We start from the raw sequence: 19430 nt of genomic DNA, 5'->3' as shown, positions 1-19430 counted from the left end.
ATACGCTTGCTAGTTGTCGGCCCACCCAACCCCGTGTTTGGCCCAAAGATAGTAAGCTCCGGTAGGACCTCGGCCGCCCAATTCGTACATCTCCAGCGCAATATTCCTCTTGTCTATCTCTTGTAGGACTGGATTTAGTATATTCCACGCTGCCGCAAGCTCGTCGCTCCGCATGAACAGATGGCTGTCTCCATCTATGACGTCGAGGAGAAGATGCTCGTATGAATCGGGCACCTCCACGTTATACCTAACACAATCCATGCCAAAACCATCACATCATGGAGTAAATTAGAATGGCATCAATGTGGAGAGATCTTGTAACCAGGACTTACTTGTCCTTGTATAATAAGTTGAGTTCAGATGCATCTAAGTGCAAGCCCAGCCCAGGCATCTTATTGTTCACTTTAAGTAGGATGGCTTCGTCAGGTAAGTCGCGTAGAATCAGCTCATTAGTGGCAAGGTCTACATTATGCCCCAGACATTCCCGATAGATGTTTCCAGGAACATGATGGAACTGTATGCGTATCTCCACCCTGCATAACATGGATCGTCGAAGCAAATACATCACTGAAGTGTAGAATGATGGACTTACATTACAGAAATACGATATAAGCAAAGTTCGCAAACTGTCGTATCTAACTTTACAGTGTAGAAAGATATGTCAATCTCTTCAAAGCAATTATGAATGAGTCTGACCTGTGCTTGATCATTCCCATGCCAGTCCTAACCATGAAGGGCACACAGTCCCATCTTGAATTATCAATAAAAAGTGCGGCAGCAAAGATCGTTGGCATCAAATCATTCAGATATAGATCAACATCGTTCCCAGAAGTAGCTTTATATTGACCAAGAATCACATCATTAGGCTCTAAGCTCCGTATCGATCGCAGAACCTTGACCTGGGCAAGAAACTCCTAAATCAGCTTGTACAGATACCTCTTATTGGGTGGATAGCTTAAGAATCTGCCAATGTACCTTTTCATTTCGTATATCGTCACCATCAAGACTTACTGGGTGTTCCATGGCAAACAAGGCTATTGTCTGAAGGATATGACTGTGTACAATGTCGCGGATGATCCCATAACCCTTAAAGTACCTGTATGAGGGTGATAGTTATTAGGGAACTACATATCCAAGTCTAACATACAACGACCATTACATACTTTCCTGCTGCCACAACTGAATCTTCAGATAAGATGACCTGCAAAGTCATTCAATGGCATATGACTACTTCTAGTGCATGTTAAATTTCAATGTATGAAGCAAATGGAGAAAACTATACATTACCTGTACATGACGTATGTATTTTCGGCTCCAGAGTGGCTCAAAAACAAGAGTGGAGAACCTTAAAACTGTAAGATTCTCAATTAAGTTCCTTCCTAAGAGATGATCGATCCTAAAGCAACATAGACAGATTAAAGTTCATAATAGTAAAACCTGTTCCTTGCATTCTCACTCTAAGGAATACATGCATGTACTTGTGCAATAGAAGAATGTAACCAGTACCTGTATATTTGATTCTCCTCAAACTTTGAAAGAAGTAACTGTGACAGCTGATTAGAAGATGGTGCATCAAAACCAAATGGTTTTTCAATTATTACGCAATTCCAGCCTTTCTAGGTTTGGGCGAAGTTTGCGAGGGTTGACGTGACATCTACAAGTGGTTCTTGTGGTACAGATAGATAAAATATCCTGTTTGCTTCAGAGTTCCCCTGAGGTAGATAAGCTGTTAAATCAATGTCAAAGAGACTGAATTTATATAACCAAAGTAGAATGAGGTCTATAAGAACATAAAGAAGTCCAAACGACAGTGCTATCCAGCTTTACCTCAAGCAGCTCCATCCTGGCATCAAGTTTTGACATCCCTTCTTTGTTGTCATATCCCCCATAGAGGTAAAATGTTTTACTAAGGAAACTTTCCATCTTCTCCGCACAATTTTGCCTAGAGCAGTATGCATACATGCAATGCCAGTCAGTCAAGGATTCGGACCACGATAGCTTACAAGGGAAAACTGATATGTAACAATCATGGTAAGAGAAACCTAATCTTTTTAAGATATTATTGGATTTGCAGCCCTGATTGAGATAGAAAAACAAAGTTTCCTGTATCACTTTTCAGAAAAGTCAAATCTCTCCCGTAGTATCAGATGGATTCTGATGGTGGCCCAAGAAACTATCAGGACAGTTTGAAATCTGTGAACAATGAGTCTCCTAAGTAATTTTTAGCAAGCACTAATCAAGCGATCAGCTCACAGTATATTTATGCTTCTTAATTAGGTTTTTTTTAGGAATGTCATCCTATAAACAAACTTTCTTGACAGGAACAAGAAGTAAAAATTTGATGTGCAACGTATTAGAGTTCCATACTGATGATCAATTCGGCAAGTCAAAGTTGAAGATATCATCGATCTCAGGTCTTCATCTGTTAAATTCTTTCTCGAGTAACCAACAATATAGATGTTCTTATGCACAAAAACAAAAGAATTTCAGAGTTACAAATTCATCCAATTCTGCTCACAAAAGATTCTTAGGATCCCCTACTATTCGATAAGATGGCCTAGTCAAAGCAGGCAACAATCCATCTGAACAGATAGAGGAATCTCACTTTTATTTTATCACCAAGAACATCTTTGTGATTCATCTTTTGTGTGTCAGCCAATATGTAATAAATAGCTGAAGAATAAATGACATACAAAATCAGAGACTTGAAACAAGTAGAATAAGTAATGAATGAACAAAAATACAGCTGTTACTGACACAAGTAAAAGAACAAACAAAGAGGACAAAAGCAAAGCTCTTCCCACTAAGAAGAGTTGACAGGATACATATCAGACTATCTCCAACAAAAGCCATATGGATTTTCACCATGATGAATACCGACTTAAGTGCACCTATCTCTCAAACAGCAGTTTACCTCAGGAAGGAAGCCACTATAGTATAGAGCGAACAGAGCTGGGAAGATCTTTCTCTTTGCCAGCTCGCCCGTAGCTCCTATAACTGCAATGCAGAGGGATGATTCTCGATCACCCTTTACAGAGAAACTGCAGGAAGGCGCTTGTCGCAAAGATAAAATGGATTTTGCCAAAGCGGCCACGCTCTTGTCAGGAGGAGACTGAACATATTGTAAAGAAGTTCCCTCGGACTGTAAGCTGTCCTGAGCTACTTCTCCAGTGAAATTTGTGAGTTGCATACTCAACAACATCTTAAAAGGTAACATAAGAAAATTCAACTACAACGCAGCAGTTCAAATCACAAAAGGAGAAATATTGCAGACCTAGTTTTAGTCATAATTCATCCGATCAATCAATATGCTAGAAAAATAGGATTTACGGCATTACGGCTTACCATAATGCAATTTTAATGTTGATGCTTCTTCAGGTGTCAAGGCTGATTGAGAAGGATCTGCACCTCGATCTGTCTTTTGATTTTTTATACCTCCAAATTTGTTAACTCTACCAAGTTTTGCAGGTCCTGGCTGAAGGTTTAAACTCTGGAGTATCCACAGTTTCAGACCACAAAATCTTCTGCAGAGACTTGTAGCACCTCCATATACAATACGATGCCGATGAAAATTGCATGCAAGCAAAATTTTTGGAACCTAAAAGCATCATGATTAGATACTCAGTTCACATGTTCGAGAAAATTCCTCAGCTATCTTTTTCCAACATCTTCACAAATGAACTTCTAGTGACCACCGTACAAACTTGCTAGCCGAGCGTAACACCATTTCTTTAGAAGCATCTTCCTATTTAGTAACACTATGTTCTTTGTCCTAAGCAAATTCATTAGGTTCATCAGCTTTTAACAGCCTAGAGTTCCAACAAACATCAAAATTAGTTGTCTACTTGATACAGGTATGATGGCAACTACATAGTAAAGCTATTAATACCAACATTAACTCCATTGATCCTGTCCGATTTAATCCATCGTAAGGTAACACACATTTCCATCTCTTTTTGAAATCTGGAGAGATTTTTTATGGCAGCCCAAAGCATATGAAATACTACATCCACTAGCACTACTTAAGACTGAAATCCTATCTCAGATTGCTCAAAATCTCTACATGTAGTGGCAAGCTCATGCCTATCATTCGAATTGCTCGTGTGGGTTCTTCTCTGAAACCACTCAAAAAGTTTCAAAATCTGAACTACGAATACACCCTCTCCTAGCAAGATTTACTCGCTTGCAGTCGCTTGTTATTGATCCCAAAGCACACCCATTTGAGCATCACAAATAAGAAGCAACACGAATTGTACAAATTTCCCATCTTTAGCGTAGTGCTACGGTTGCATAAAGTAGATGATGGGAAACATGCATCCGAGATAAAGAACTCACGGTCGGCGCGAAACAATTGATCCTGCGAGCGAAGATGCTGGGTGGAGTGAAAATGACATCGACATCAGATGGTCTTGACTAAAGCTCGAGCCTTTCTGTCATGGATGTGACACGGCCCAAGGGAGCGTAGGGCTCCGGATGGGACGTGACCCTTCCGTGAATGGGACGTGACCCTTCCGTGAATGGGACATAGCCCATCCGTGACCAGGCGCAAAGCCCATCCGTGGGACTACAACCTTTCGGCTTCCCATACGACCCTTCAGTATCCTCTGACGAACAACCCTACAGCTTCCCTTGGCAGGCGTCCCATGAGCTTCCCCACGCCCCTAGGGCCTCTTGAGCTTCTTGTATAGCTTTGTAATGATTGTATCGGTTCAAACACTACCATTGGATCATGAGGGGACCAATAGATCAGATTAGCCCCGCACTTGTATATATAGATGACTTTCCCCTTTCATTTATACAAGCTCATTCACGAGTAATACAACTGCGCTGCTTTCTCTCAATTTTGTGAATCGAGTGTATGTGTGTGCAAGGCTGACTTGGGAGTGATCTTAAAGCCGCGCGGGTGTGGGATCGTTGTAAAATTGACCGACCCATGACAAGTGGTATCAGCGCAAGGTTCCTAGCGCAATGGCTGACCCACGTTGCAATGCCACAAATGCCCATGGTGAGGACCGTGAGGATCGTGGATAGGCAACCGAGAGAGTCAGCGTCTAAACCAGGAGGAGTCGTGCTGCCTCTAGCTCGAGGGACCCGATGGGTGACTTGGAATATTGACTGACGGTTTTAGAGGGAACCGTCATGGATGTCCAAGGGATGATTGATGACCTACAGCAGACAGTCGAAAGAGTAGAGGCCGTAAGGGAGGAGCTCTTGGCCAAGATGCAAGAGCTCAAAGCCGGCATGGGAGAGCTCCGCGACGAGGTGTTGGAGCCCGTGACCCAAGAGCTGCAGTAGCGGGATGAGACCTGGAAGGCCGCGATGGCGGCCATGCGAGCTGAGATTGCCGAGCTCAAGGGGAAGCTCGCGAAGGTAGAAACCGCATGCGTGAACGAGGTGATCACCGTGCATCTGCGTACGGACGCACCCAAGCCAAGAGAGTTCAAAGGCTCGCGGGTGGCCAAGGACGTGGACAACTTCCTATAGTACATGGAGCGGTACTTCCAGGCCACGGGGATGAACGACGACAAAACTCGGTTAAACATGGCAGCAATGTATTTAGCAGATAATGCTTTGCTGTGGTGGCGTTGTAGGTCCGACGATAGGAGTGGCGACCCTATCACGACTTGGGCCAAGTTCGTCGAGGAATTTCGACGAAACTATTATCCCGCCTATGCGAAGAAGGAAGCTTGCGACGAGCTCAAGCGCCTTGAACAGAAGGGCACCGTCTGTGAGTATGTGAAGCGGTTCTCGGAGTTGTTACTCCATATCCCGTTAATGAACGACACGGAGGCGTACCAACAGTTCATGAGTGGCCTCAAGCCGTGGGCCAAACAAGAGCTCAAAACGGTGCAACGTGAGAGATCTCACGCTGGCCACTTCTGTGGCGGAGTTCCTAGAGGAACCTAAAGTTTCGTTCATAGCCAAGCCTGACTTTCGTCCGAGAGATAGGGCCAATGGTGGGGGAAATCGAAATAAATACAAATGCCCGAATGGAGGTAAGCCAACACTGGCACCACCTAGGGCCCAACTAGAGTCGAGCAGTTGGGGACAACGAAAGGTACACACCCTTAAGTGCTTCTTCTGTGATGGGCCACACATGGCTCAAGAATGTCCTAAGAGAGGCAAGCTGGTGGCCCTATGCAAAAAAGATGAGCCACGAGAGGAGGCGCGGCTGGGTTCACTGCGAATCCTTAGTTCCATCAAGGTCAAGAAGCCCAAGAAGTCCAAGGGAATGATGTTCGTGGACGTAAAGATCGGGAGTACCACGATGAGTGCGCTCGTGGACACCAGTGCGTCCAACCTCTTCATATCTCAAGAGGCCGTGAAGAAGTTGAATCTTCAAGTCGAGAAAGGAGGAGCCGGTTGGCTTAAAACGATGAACTCCAAAGGAGTTCCGACTGGCGGTGTGGCTAGGGACATGGAGCTTCATCTTGGTCCATGGACCAACAAGGAAGACATCGAGGTAATCCCCATTGACGATTATGATCTTGTGCTGGGTTTGGGATTCCTTGATCATATAAATGTGGGCGTGATGCCCTTTGCGGATTGTATATGTATTCTGGACACGAGATGCCAATGCGTGGTCCCAATCCATCGCGAGTCAAGACGCGATCGGAAGATGCTCTCGGCTATGCAGCTTAAGAAAGGAGTGAGCAAGGGCGAGGTGACCTTCTAGGCAACCTTGAATGTCGAGGTTGACAAGGGCAAAGGCAAGGAAAGGGAAGTCCTGACCGAGGTGGCCTAAGTCCTTGATTCGTTTCAAGATATGATGCCGCCCGAATTGCCCAAAAAGCTACCGCCTCGAAGAGAGGTGGATCATCGGATCGAGCTTGTGCCCGATGCTCAACCACCGGCCATGGCACCTTATCATATGGCGCCGCTCGAATTGGAGGAACTACGGAAGGAACTCAAGGAGCTACTCGATGCGGGATACATTCGGCAGTCCAAGGCTCCGTTTGGCGCCCCGGTACTGTTTCAAAAGAAGCACAACGGGTCCCTCCGTATGTGCATTGATTACCGGGCGTTGGACAAACTCACCATAAAGAACAAGTATCCGATCCCCCTCATTACAGAGTTATTCGATCAGCTTGGGGAGGCCCGATGGTTCACCAAACTTGATCTTCAATCGGATTCCCAGGTACGGATCGCCAAAGGGGACGAGCCGAAGACAGCATGCGTGACACGATATGGGTCATACGAGTTCCTCGTCATGCCATTTGGCTTGACCAATGCGCTGGCCACATTTTGCACCTTAATGGATAAGGTACTTCACCCGTTCCTTGACCAGTTCGTTGTGATTTACCTTGACGACATTGTTGTTTATAATCGGACGCTCGAGGAACACGTCGAGCACTTGAGACGAGTCTTCTAGGTATTGCGGGAGAACGACTTGTTCGTTAAACGCGAGAAATGTGCCTTTGCCCAATGGGAGGTACCGTTCCTAGGGCATCTCGTCGGGGATGGACATGTGCGGATAGACGCGGCCAAGATCCGTACCATTATCGAGTGGGAGCCCCCGACCAAGATGACTGAGCTGAGGTCGTTTCTTGGCCTCACAAATTACTATCGACGCTTTGTTCGTGGATATTCAAGCATCACCGTGCTACTCACGGACATGTTGAAAAAAGAAAGGCCATGGGAGTGGACGGATCGATGCCAAGAAGCGTTCGATCGGCTAAAGCGGACTATGACCGAGGAGCCAGTACTCGTGCTGCCCAATCATGCCAAGCTGTACGAGGTAGAGATTGACGCTTCTGATTTTGCGATAGGTGGTGTTCTCATGCAGGAGGAACACCCGGTGGTGTTCGAGTCTCGAAAGTTGAATGAGACTGAGTGACGTTACATGATCCAAGAAAAGGAGATGACCATGGTGGTGCATTGCCTTCGTATGTGGAGGCACTATCTCCTAGGATCAAAGTTCGTCGTATGGATGGATAACGTGGCCACGAGCTACTTTCAGACCCAAAATAAGTTGAGTCCGAAACAAGCTCGGTGAGAGGATTTCCTGGTCGAATTCGACTATGTACTGGAATATAATCCATGAAAGGCCAATTCTATGGCCAATGCCTTGAGCCGGAAGATGGAATTGGCCAATATCATAAGTCGACCTAACTGCCCATGGATCGACCGTATCAAGGAGGGGCTCAAGCATGATCTAATAGCCCGACAACTCCTTGAGTACACCTGGGAAGGCAAAACCAGGCAATTCTAGTGGGAGGACGATCTACTCTACACTAAGGGACAGCGACTATATGTGCCACTCTATGGGAAACTAAGAAAGGAAGTGCTGCAAGAGTGCCACAATTCCAAATGGGCGGGACATCTGGGGATCCACCGTACCCTAGCTCTCATTGGGGACCAATACTACTAGCCTCACATGCGAGATGACGTCGAGGCGTATGTGAGAACATGCCTCGTGTGCCAACAGGATAAGATTAAGCAACGTTCGCCGTCGGAGCTCCTCGAGCCACTTCCCGTCCCGCAACGTCCATGGGAGAGTGTCTCCATGGACTTCATTGTGAATTTGCCCAAGTCTGAAAGGTGTCGGACCCTCATGGTCGTGGTGGACAGGTTCTCCAAGTACGCAACGTTCGTGCCCGCAACAAAGGATTGTCTGGCCGAGGAAGCGGCCAAACTATTTGTAAAGCACGTAGTCAAATACTGGGGAGTCCCACGAACGATCGTGAGCGATCGCAATCCTCGGTTCACCGGCCGATTTTGGATCGAGTTTTTCAAGTTGTTGGGGTCGAACCTCAACTTCTCCACGAGTTTGCATCCCCAAACCAACGGACAGACGGAAAGGGTGAATGCACTTCTCGAATATATCTCCAGCACTATGTGAGCACAACGCAAGCAAATTAGGCGAGATTGATCGATGTAGCTCAGTTTTTGTACAACTTACAGCGGAGCGAGTCCACAAATCAGAGCCCATTCGAGATCGTGACGGGGCAGCAGCCGCTCATTTCGAGCACGGTTGCCTCGAGTTATTGGGGGAATAGCCCATCTGCGTACAAGTTTGCCGAAGAATGGCATGTGCAGGCGGACTTGGCGCGGACGTGCCTACACAAGGTCTCCAAACGCATGAAGAAATGGGCAGACAAGAAGCGACGGCACATGGAATTCCAGGTCGAGAACCTAGTGTTGGCCAAACTACAAGCGGTCCTCCGATACAGGGATGTGCACAAAAGCTTGATCCGTCGATACGAAGGCCCCTTTTGAGTGCTTAAACGAGTTGGCAAGGTCGCATACAAGCTGGACTTGCCACCAAAGCTCAAGCTACACCCGGTATTCCATGTAAGTATGCTTAAGCCTTTTCATGTGGATGAAGAAGACCCGGACCGAGGGGAGTCGCCGCGGGCGCCACTTGGGGCAAAAACCTCGTATGATCAAGACATCGAGGGCATCATGGCTGATCGGATCATACGGAAGAAATATCGAGCGTCGAGGCGAGAATACTTGATCCGATGGAGAGGTCTTCTAGAGAGTGAAGCAAGCTGGAAACCCTCCGAGGCTCTTTGGTAGCTCTAGAAGCACATTAACGCCTTTCATACCGAAGATGTGACGAGGGCGTTGCCCAATTAAGTGGGGGAGAATGACATGGCCCAAGGGAGCATAGGGCTCCGTATGGACCATGACCCTTTTGTGCATGGGATGTGACCCTTCCGTGACCAACCGCAAAGCCCATTTGTGGGCTTACGACCTTTCGGCTTCCCATACGACCCTTCAGTATCCTCTAACGAACGACCCTGCAGCTTCCCTTGGCAAGCATTCCATGAGCTTCCCTACGCCCCTAGGGCCTCTTGAGCTTCTTGTACAGCTATGTAATGATTGTATCGATTCAAACACCACCATTAGATCATGAGGGGATCAACGGATCAGTTTAGCCCCGCACTTGTATATATAGAGGACCCTCCCCCTTCATTTGTACAAGCTCATTCGTGAATGGATAATTGAAACCGAACCACTGCAATATGTGTCCGCGAGGCCTCCATCGCACGCCGCATGACCGTAACATGGACCCTCGCCCGTGGAAGATCGACCGTATGAAACCCGAAGTCACCTGTCTTTTCCCGCGAATCATATGTTACATGGTAGTGATTATCATGGAAATATTCGAATGGTCAAGATGTTTGCCCATTGCATATTTTCTCAACCAAATTCGTGCTAGGATTGCTTCTCGCAACTATTCAAGTACAGAAAAATCACAGTAATAATCAAAGCAATTCTTGCGAAAGATTAAGCCATATAGGACTCCCTACACCCTCTTCATATCTCTATTTATATATGTTGCTTCCCAAAGAGACTTTACTACATGAAGATTGGAACAAAGTAGGGATTCTTCTTAATCCTTTTGTCTTATTAATATGATTTGCGTTGCTTTATCCTTAGAAAATATCCTCATCATTCATCACTAAGGAGGAGGCACCTTCCTTAGTTTTTTCGAACCTTCAAGATCTCATGTTAGAGTATCTTTTGTAATTATACGGCTTGGAGATTGTTTTGAACGGTTGTGCTTACGGAATCATGAAGCAAAGTAACTTATGCAGGATAGGCCAGTTCCATTACTTCCACTCTACCACAATCTCTTGAGAATCGCAAAAGCACAATGGATTTCAAAGTCCTACACTGGATTGGAGAGGCCACGAGAAGTCATGCAGTTAACGGGTGTGCCGGTTTAGGATTTTACCTTTCGTTTGTCACATATGTATCAATGAGTCGCTGGTTGGCATTCATTTCGTCCATTGGGGAAGTTAGTTGTGCGACGAGGGTGGCGCTCGGTGCCTTAGGGGGCTGCTTATATATGCACATCGGAAGGAAGAGAGACAGTGGAGATCTCCTAACGGGAGGACACGTGTCCCATACGGAATGGGCGAAAAACTGCCGTAAATACTCTCGGGAAATGTGGGGTAGGCACGTGGACGCCGATATTGGGCTGTTGGTCCCAGGAGATGCTTTCGGAAGATTCGTCATCAGCTTAGGATATGTTTTTTTTCATCGGATGCAATGAGCCCGACCAAGCTTATGGAATCGGAGAGACGAGTCAACCTCAGTTCAGTTGATGTCCAGCCTTTTTTGGAGATTGAGGGCATGTGACTCGTGACGTGGTCCCCTCCGTGGCGAAGCTGCCCCATTAACAGACGAATTTTGGGGCCTCAGGGGATTAATGCTGCTGATTCCCCCGTTGATCTCTCGCTCTGTCTCTATCTCGTTTCCACGCTCCCATTCTTAATCTTGTATTAATTATCTTCCCCAATATAATGAAGCACTCTCTCGCCTTACTCTTGTAATAATTATCTTCCCAATATAATGAAGCACATGTCGCTCTCTTGCTTTCGCTCTCGTTCCCGGATCCGTAACATCACTTTCTCTCTCTCAATTAATTACAATATGTTTCGTTGGTTTTATCTCGTTGAAAATCTTTCACCGAACGCTGCGTTTCGGATTTTATTAGAGGAGACTAGGGTCTTGAATCAAGCTCGGACAGAGAATGTCAAATGCGTTTATTAAGTCCAACTTATATCTTACAACTTGACTCGATAATACACCAAACTCGACAATACTAACAATGGGATGACAACTTGCAAATGCCGAAACCAAGCTATGTCGGAATCTAATCAACGACACAACTAATATGCGACATTACCATTCAAGGTATGCCAGAATCTAATCAATGACGTAACTTGAAAGAATATGGCTGGAACCTAATCAACAGCTATATTCCAAGCACAACGTCGAAATTTAATCGACGACGTTGAACCGGTGGCACAACATTGGAATTTAATCAACAATGCTGAACCTGATAAAGACTCTCACCGAAATTGAATCTACGACGTGGAATATGAAAGTTGCAACTACAACTACTCATAATATGCTAAAAGTAAGGCTAGATAAAAAATGTGTTGTGTTGTTCGTGAAGGTCCTTTCTACGTTGAAAATCCTTGAGTATTTATAGAGCAGCCTGATAACTGTTGACCGGCCACTTCTCCTTGAAAATCATTTTTCACTTTCTTACGTTTCGCGCTTTAACCGCTTCCTGACTTATCGATGTTGCTTACGCTCCTTGGGCATCACGTAATAGCTGATTTTCTTTCATGTGTCTCTTTATTCCTTGCTATTTCCCAAGTTTCATTCTTTAACTTCCTTGATCTTCACGCCCACGGTCATGTCTTTACCTTTTGACACGTGGAAATGAATTTTTTTATCATGTGTCACCATGTATTTAATCCATGATTTCAGACTTATCAACATCACGTGCAAAGCTCGTGATCTTGGACTTGTCGACGTCACGTGCAAAGCTCGTGATCTTAGACTTGTTGACATCACGTGCAAAGCTCGTGATCTTGGATTTGTCGACACTTTTATGATGTGTCCTGTCGATAACTACCTCCCAATGCCTCTGGGCCTGACTCACAGCCTTTCTCCGGATTCATGCCATGTGGGCCGTACTTTATGTCCTTTGTAACTTGTAACCGGCCCACTCTCACTAGGGGTAATTTTGAGTATCAACATATGCCCCCTTTAAAAAGAATAAATTTGAATTTATTTCTTTTAAAGTTGTACCTTGTCTGTGTACGAATCCCTAGGCGATGATCATGCTTTTCTGTCCCTTGACGTCCTTTCGAGCAGTCCATACGAATTCTTCATCCAATATTCTTTGGACACATCACCTTGTATTTTCTTCAAATAGTCATGACTTTTCAAATCGTCTTCTTCATCCTGCATTCTCGTAAAAGCTTCGTTTCACCGCCGCGTCTTCTTCTTTAAACCCTAAAAATCCCTTCTTGAACCCTTTTTCCGATCTTAATCCATCATTTCTCATAGCGTCCAAAAAGTCTGAATATTCGGCCAGCGACTACATCGCAGCTTTTGACAAGTTTAAAGAAGATCCGCGCGCTGGTAATTGCTTTTTCCACTTATTGAAAGCTGTCGAGGATGAATACAACTGTTTCTCTCTGGGCCCCAGCTTCATGGACCATCTCAATATTCTTGTGAATCTGGTTTCTCCCCTCGATAATATTCGAATGGGTGGGATCGTAGACGTACTTTGCATCATTGTTCCAAACTGTATTGCGGGACCCCCCAATGTTGACGGAGATCCTATTCTCAGTTGGGTCGGTGCGATGGACCCCCCATGTTGACCTTGCGTGCATTCATGATAAGTGTTAATGATCAAAGGCCTAACCACTTCAGTCATACGCCTTACCACATAATCAGCGAACTCGTTCTGAGTTTCTTCAATAGTCCGCCTCATGGTAGAAAGTGCAACTGGTGTGAGCTCAGTTTGCCTTCTATCTTCAACACGCTGCCTCGACATATCTGTGACCTCCTCTCGAGATTTGTTAGCAACCTCGGTATGAAGAAGTTGAGCGGATGATGTCTCAGCACGGGTATTATCTTCCGCCATCGATGCAGCTTGCTCGTCACTAGTATTATCCGAGTTGGTCCGACTCCGGGTGCATGGCATAGCACTCTCTCCACTTAACTCAATAAATGTCCCACCGGGCGTGCCAAAAAGATGTTTCGCCGGTTTTATCCCGTTGAAAATCTTTCACCGAACGCTGCGTTTCGAATTTTATTAGAAGAGACTAGGGTCTTGAATCAAGCTCGGACAGAGAATGTCAAATGCGTTTATTAAGTCCAACTTATATCTTACAACTTGACTCGATAATACACCAAACTCGACAATACTAACAATGGGATGACAACTTGCAAATGCCGAAACCAAGCTATGTCGAAATCTAATCAACGACACAACTAATATGCGACATTACCATTCAAGGTACGCCAGAATCTAATCAATGACGTAACTTGAAAGCATATGGCTGGAACCTAATCAACAGCTATATTCCAAGCACAACGCCGAAATTTAATCGACGACGCTGAATCGGTGGCACAACATTGGAATTTAATCAACAATGCTGAACCTGATAAAGACTCTCGCCGGAATTGAATCTACGACGTGGAATCTGAAAGTTGCAACTACGACTACTCCTAATGTGCTAAAAGTAAGGCTAGATAAAAGATGTGTTGTGTTGTTCGTGAAGGTCCTTTCTACATTGGAAATCCTTGAGTATTTATAGAGCAGCCTGATAACTGTTGACCGGCCACTTCTCCTTGAAAATCTTTTTCCACTTCCTTACGTTTCGCGCTTTAACCGCTTCCTGACTTATCGATGTTGCTTACGCTCCTTGGGCATCACGTAATAGCTGATTTTCTTCCATGTGTCTCTTTATTCCTTGCTATTTCCCAAGTTTCATTCTTTAACTTCCTTGATCTTCACGCCCACGGTCATGTCTTTACCTTTTGACACGTGGAAATGAATTTCTTTACCACGTGTCACCATGTATTTAATTCATGATTTTAGACTTATCGACATCACGTGCAAAGCTCGTGATCTTGGACTTGTCGACGTCACGTGCAAAGCTCGTGATCTTGGACTTGTCGACGTCACGTGCAAAGCTCGTGATCTTGGATTTGTCGACACTTTTATGACGTGTCCTGTCGATAACTACCTCCCAATGCCTCTAGGCCTGACTCACAGCCTTTCTCCGGATTCATGCCATATGGGCCGTACTTTATGTCCTTTGTGACTTGTAACCGGTCCACTCCCACCAGGGGTAATTTTGAGTGTCAACACAATATCTACCCAAATCGAAAGCCAGAGACACGACCGATCCTTGGAATAACAAGACAAGAGGGAAAGACCCTTGGACCTGTTCTGAGCAATTTTCAAAAAATTGAGCCTTAATTGAAAGATTTGGATCGAAAGCGAGAGACATGACCGACGCCCCAGATTAAACCAGCTAGAATTCTTCAGAAATCGCTACAATTTCCACGCCCGAAAAAACTACGTCATATTGAAGAAATTTACATTATCAATTAAAACATCTTCATACTCCCACTACCTGCAACGTCCTTGTCTCTCTCCATCGAACCATCACTCCTCTCTGTCTCTCTCTCTCTCGCTCTCAATTTATAAATACCCTACAATTCACAACATCTTCTCAAATCTCTCACACTGTCTCTCTCTTTCTCTCTGCAACGTCCTTGTCTCTCTCCATCGAACCATCACTCCTCTCTGTCTCTCTCTCTCGCTCTCAATTTATAAATACCCCGCAATTCACATCTCCTCAAATCTCTCACACTGTCTCTCTCTTTCTCTCCCTCTGTGCAGGCAAACTTGACCCCTTTCGCTCCACTTCCATGGCGGCCGAACTCGTCTCCACCTAGGTGAATCCCGTGGCTCCCGCGACCCTGAAGCCCCGGGCCTATGTGACGCTCTTGGCCGGCAACGGCGACTACGTGAAGGGCGTGGTCGGGCTGGCTAAGGGGCTGAGGAAGGTTAAGTCGGCCTACCTGTTGGTGGTGGCCGTCTTGCCGAACGTGTCGGTAGAACACCAGCAGATACTGAAGGACCAGGGCTGCGACGTCCAGGCTATCGAGCCGGTGTACCCTCCCGAGAACCAGAGCCAGTTTGCACCGGTGAACTACGTCAGAAACTACTCCAAGCTCAGGATTTGGGAGGTACAACGACGAAATCATTTGGGACTTCTCCTATTAATGATTGAGAATCGACCGAGTTGATATTTCAAGATCTTCATTTCATAAATTAATTTTGAGTCACCCTTTATACTTTTATGACGTTTTGACGTGATGATCTAACGAATTAAGTGATGTTGCAAATGATTTATAGGTCATGTTGATGAAGCAAGTAGTTCGAAACATGAACTTATCATTGTCTTTTTTTGGGGCACTAAACGGTTTATGCTGCGCAGTTTGTGAAGTATAGCAAGATGGTGTACCTAGACGGCGACATGCAGGTGTACGACAACATCGACCACCTCTTTGACAAGGAAGACGACTACTTCCACGCCGTGATGGATTGCTTCTGCGATAGGACATGGAACCACACCCCACAGTATGAGATTGGATACTGCTAGCAATGCCCCGACAAGGTCCGGTGGCCCGACGAGATGGGTCCGTCCCCGGCCCCTTACTTCAACGACGGCATGTTCGTGTTCGAGCCCAATCTCACCACCTACAACAACCTCTTGTGCACTCTCAAGACCACCTCTCCCACTCCATTCGCCCAGCAGGTATATATATATGTTACACTCCGCCCCATTTCAATGCTTAGTAACAGCCTGGCACTTCACACATCTGTATTGATTTTGGCAATTTGCAGGATTTCTTGAACAGGTACTTTAGGAACATATACGTTCCTCTCCCACTTGCGTACAACCTTGATATCTCGATGCTATGGCGTCACCCTGAGAACGTGGAGCTCAAGAAGGTCAAGGTCATCCACTATTGCGGGGTGGTGAGCGATCGATACATGCGCAATGTGCCCACTTCCTTACACCATTCATACACATCATTAATATGCCGACATACCTGTTCAGGATAACAGATTGGCAATTAGGGGTGTCAATGGGTTGGGTCGGGTCGGGTTTTCATGATGCCCGACCCGACCCGATATAATGAACATATGTGTTTGGCCCGACCCAAGACAAGACCCAACAAGATACAGCTGCACGATTGGGTCGGGTTGGGTCGGGCCGGGCCGGGTCGGGTTTCATGTTTCATATTTTAATTTTAAATTAATGTTAAGTTACAGCAGCTTTCGCCTCGGCCTCGGCCGCAGCTGCCTCCTCCTCTTCCTCCGTACCTTCCTCCCTTGCCACCACCGTAGCCGACCCGCCGTAATCGCCCCCGCTGTAGCTAAGGATCCTTTGGGTTGAAGAGGACATAAACCAGGATGAAGAAGACACCAGACCAAGTAGCTGAAACGCCTCCATTAAATGCAGAATTTCGAAAATTATTGACAATGATTTCAAAGATTGCAAAAAATTGCTCCACTTACCTACCTTCAGATCTGAAAGACTGAACCCTTTTCAAACATAAGCAAATGCAAATGAATAGAACATATAACCTTCGATTTTCAGCTTCCAGAACGCTTCATTCACCGTCGTTGGACGACCGAAAATAATCAAAGGAAAGAACCCTCGACGGTCTTGAAATCGATGAGGATAACAAGTTGCACTTGATCTAGAACTCGACGGCCTCGCCCTCAGCGAGGCTGCAGAAGCCCTTGGACTGGATGAAGGACTGGAGGACGAAGAGATTCTCGGAGCTGTCGTCAGGGGTTATGAAGCCGAAGCCCTTCTGGTCGCTAAACCACTTGACCTTCCCTGTGATTCTTTCGGCCATGGCCCCTTTCGAAATCGACTTCGCCGCCTCAGGAACAGGAGATAGCAACAAACCCTACCTACCTAGAAGAGGCGAGAGAGTGTGTGTGAGAGAGGTGGAAGAGAGACGTTTCATTGTTTGGGTTGGGCTGGGTGCCCGAGCCCAATAAACCCAAAATAATTGGGTATTGTTTTGATTGTTACCCAAACAAGCCGAGGCTCAACCCGACCCAAAATGAAAATTTTCGGGTTGGGACGGGTTGGGTCGGGTCGGATCATGTTTGACCGGGTTATTTTGACAGCCCTATTGGCAATCATTACAATCTCATTTTTTTAGGGTTCGAAACCATGGAGGTACGCTGGGCAAGAGGACACAGACACCATGTAGATAGAGGACATCAAGATCCTGGTCAAGAAAATGTGGGACTTGATGCTTAAAGAGGACATCAGGATGCTAGTCCAGAAATGGTGGGACATCTACCGGGACGAGTCTCTAGACTACAAGAATTGGGTGTGGCGGCCGAAGGCAAGGCCGAGACGGTCGACAGGGAGGCTCTACCCTGGTCCTAACAAGAGATCAGCCCAATAACTTGCATAATGCAAGTGTCAAAGTGTCTGTCTACTTTTGGGAATAAATAGATAGTTTGGCTTGAGGACAGTAGATGTCCTTTTCCTTTGTTTTTTCACCACGTCCCTGCGGTCAACTGTTGACCATTTTTTTTTTACCACAAGTTCTCTTCGGCATTAAAGTTGGAGGGCTCACCTCTTCTTCAGCCTCAACGAGCCCAATGCCACGCCTGAAGCACGCGCGCACACAATGAAAATGATGCCAAGCTGAGTCGCCGCCATAGAGCTTCCAACCGAAGTTTGTGGAGACCGGACGGCCGTGGTTGGCGTCAAGCTCGCAGAGCAGGGAGCTGCTGACGTGCGCTATGTTCGAGGTTGCCGAACCTGGCGATCGCATCGTCACACTTCGTGTTCTTAGAAGGACAAGGAGAGAGAGAGAGGAAGGCTCGGGCTTAGGGTTTCTATGAGGTGTAGGTGTTTGTGTTTTTCGAGGTCGGGTGGGAGTTTTATGAAGTTATTTGCAACTGCATTCTCCTTTCGTTTCGTTCAATAACCTCGAGATTTGTCTGCAAATTGGAAGAGAAATTCAGTTAAGCTTTAATTTCCACTTTGATTCCTAATGAACTGGAACGTAAACTCAAGATTCCTTTATGAGCACCTTGGTTCTATGTATTTGAATTTTGATGGATGTGTCAAAATTTTAAGAAACTATGAAATTGATGAAGAGATTATGTTTACAACGTCCATTATTACCTCCGGTTACGACTTTAAAGAGCACTACAAAATTAAATGTCTTGAGTTTATAGATTGGTTTGGGTGTGAAACTTGCAAATATTATCCACTTATGGTTGCTGCAGTTTCTCCACTGCCAAGATGAAAGGCAAGAAGAATAAGTACTCGGGCCCATCTTTGAGGAAGGCAACTAGAAAGATAGAGAAGGGCACTTTCAAGACACATTCCAAGATGATAGTGACTTCTGCACCTGGTGGTGGTCCTCCTAATACCATTGGTGTTTTGGAGGCTCGTCCAGCAATGGCAAGTGTCATAGCGTTGGAGGGTGGTCCTACCGTTGAACCGACCCCATCTCTAACACATGAGGAGAAGAAAGTGGAAAAGGATAGTGAGTGGGATGCGGTGGGACGTATAGGGATAAAATCACCGGGTCCACCCCGCCACCGGCCGTATAACCTGTGGGTGCGAGAGCTACGTGTGGGCTGACGTGGCACTCAAATGTACAGTCACGTTCCTCATGCAAATATGTTTCAGCAAAACCATATGTACTTCCTTCCTTCTGACAGCGGAAGCAGGGTGTATTGCGGTGCCGGTTGCCTAATGGTATGTATTGCATGGAGATATTTCTTGATGGCGGGGCTGCGGCGATAGGCTCACCAAATTTGGATCCTCAGGTTGCAGGATGGTTCAAAATAGTAATGGCTCAAATCGGATGTTCCGTAATGGGCATGAAACCCTTATGATAATGTCATGAGGGATTGCTAGCGATATTCGCCCTTCCCATCTCATAAATTTTATCCAAAAAACAAAAAAAAAATTTGACTGCCAACTGTTTCGTACAATGTTCCAATATTGAGGACGTGACGATATCAAAGCAAATCTTAGGCTGCCGGACCAATCAGAGTTCCAATATTAAACTACACTGGAACACACCGTTACATG

General features: G+C 45.8%; 2 pseudogenes; one reads left to right on the top strand and one right to left on the bottom strand.

Moving 5' to 3' along the window:
• Window positions 1–3728, bottom strand: LOC115680698 (inactive glucose-6-phosphate 1-dehydrogenase 4, chloroplastic-like; annotated as a pseudogene).
• Window positions 3729–15204: 11476 nt separating this feature from the next.
• On the top strand, window positions 15205–18974 carry LOC130137539 (galactinol synthase 2-like; annotated as a pseudogene).
• The last annotated feature ends 456 nt before the right edge of the window (window positions 18975–19430 follow it).

Source organism: Syzygium oleosum, unplaced genomic scaffold, assembly GCF_021117445.2.
Source record: "Syzygium oleosum isolate NSW1041296 unplaced genomic scaffold, Sole_v2.1 Sole_v2.01, whole genome shotgun sequence".
Classification (NCBI taxonomy): Eukaryota; Viridiplantae; Streptophyta; class Magnoliopsida; order Myrtales; family Myrtaceae; genus Syzygium; species Syzygium oleosum.
This window is presented reverse-complemented; position numbering and strand designations above follow the sequence as displayed.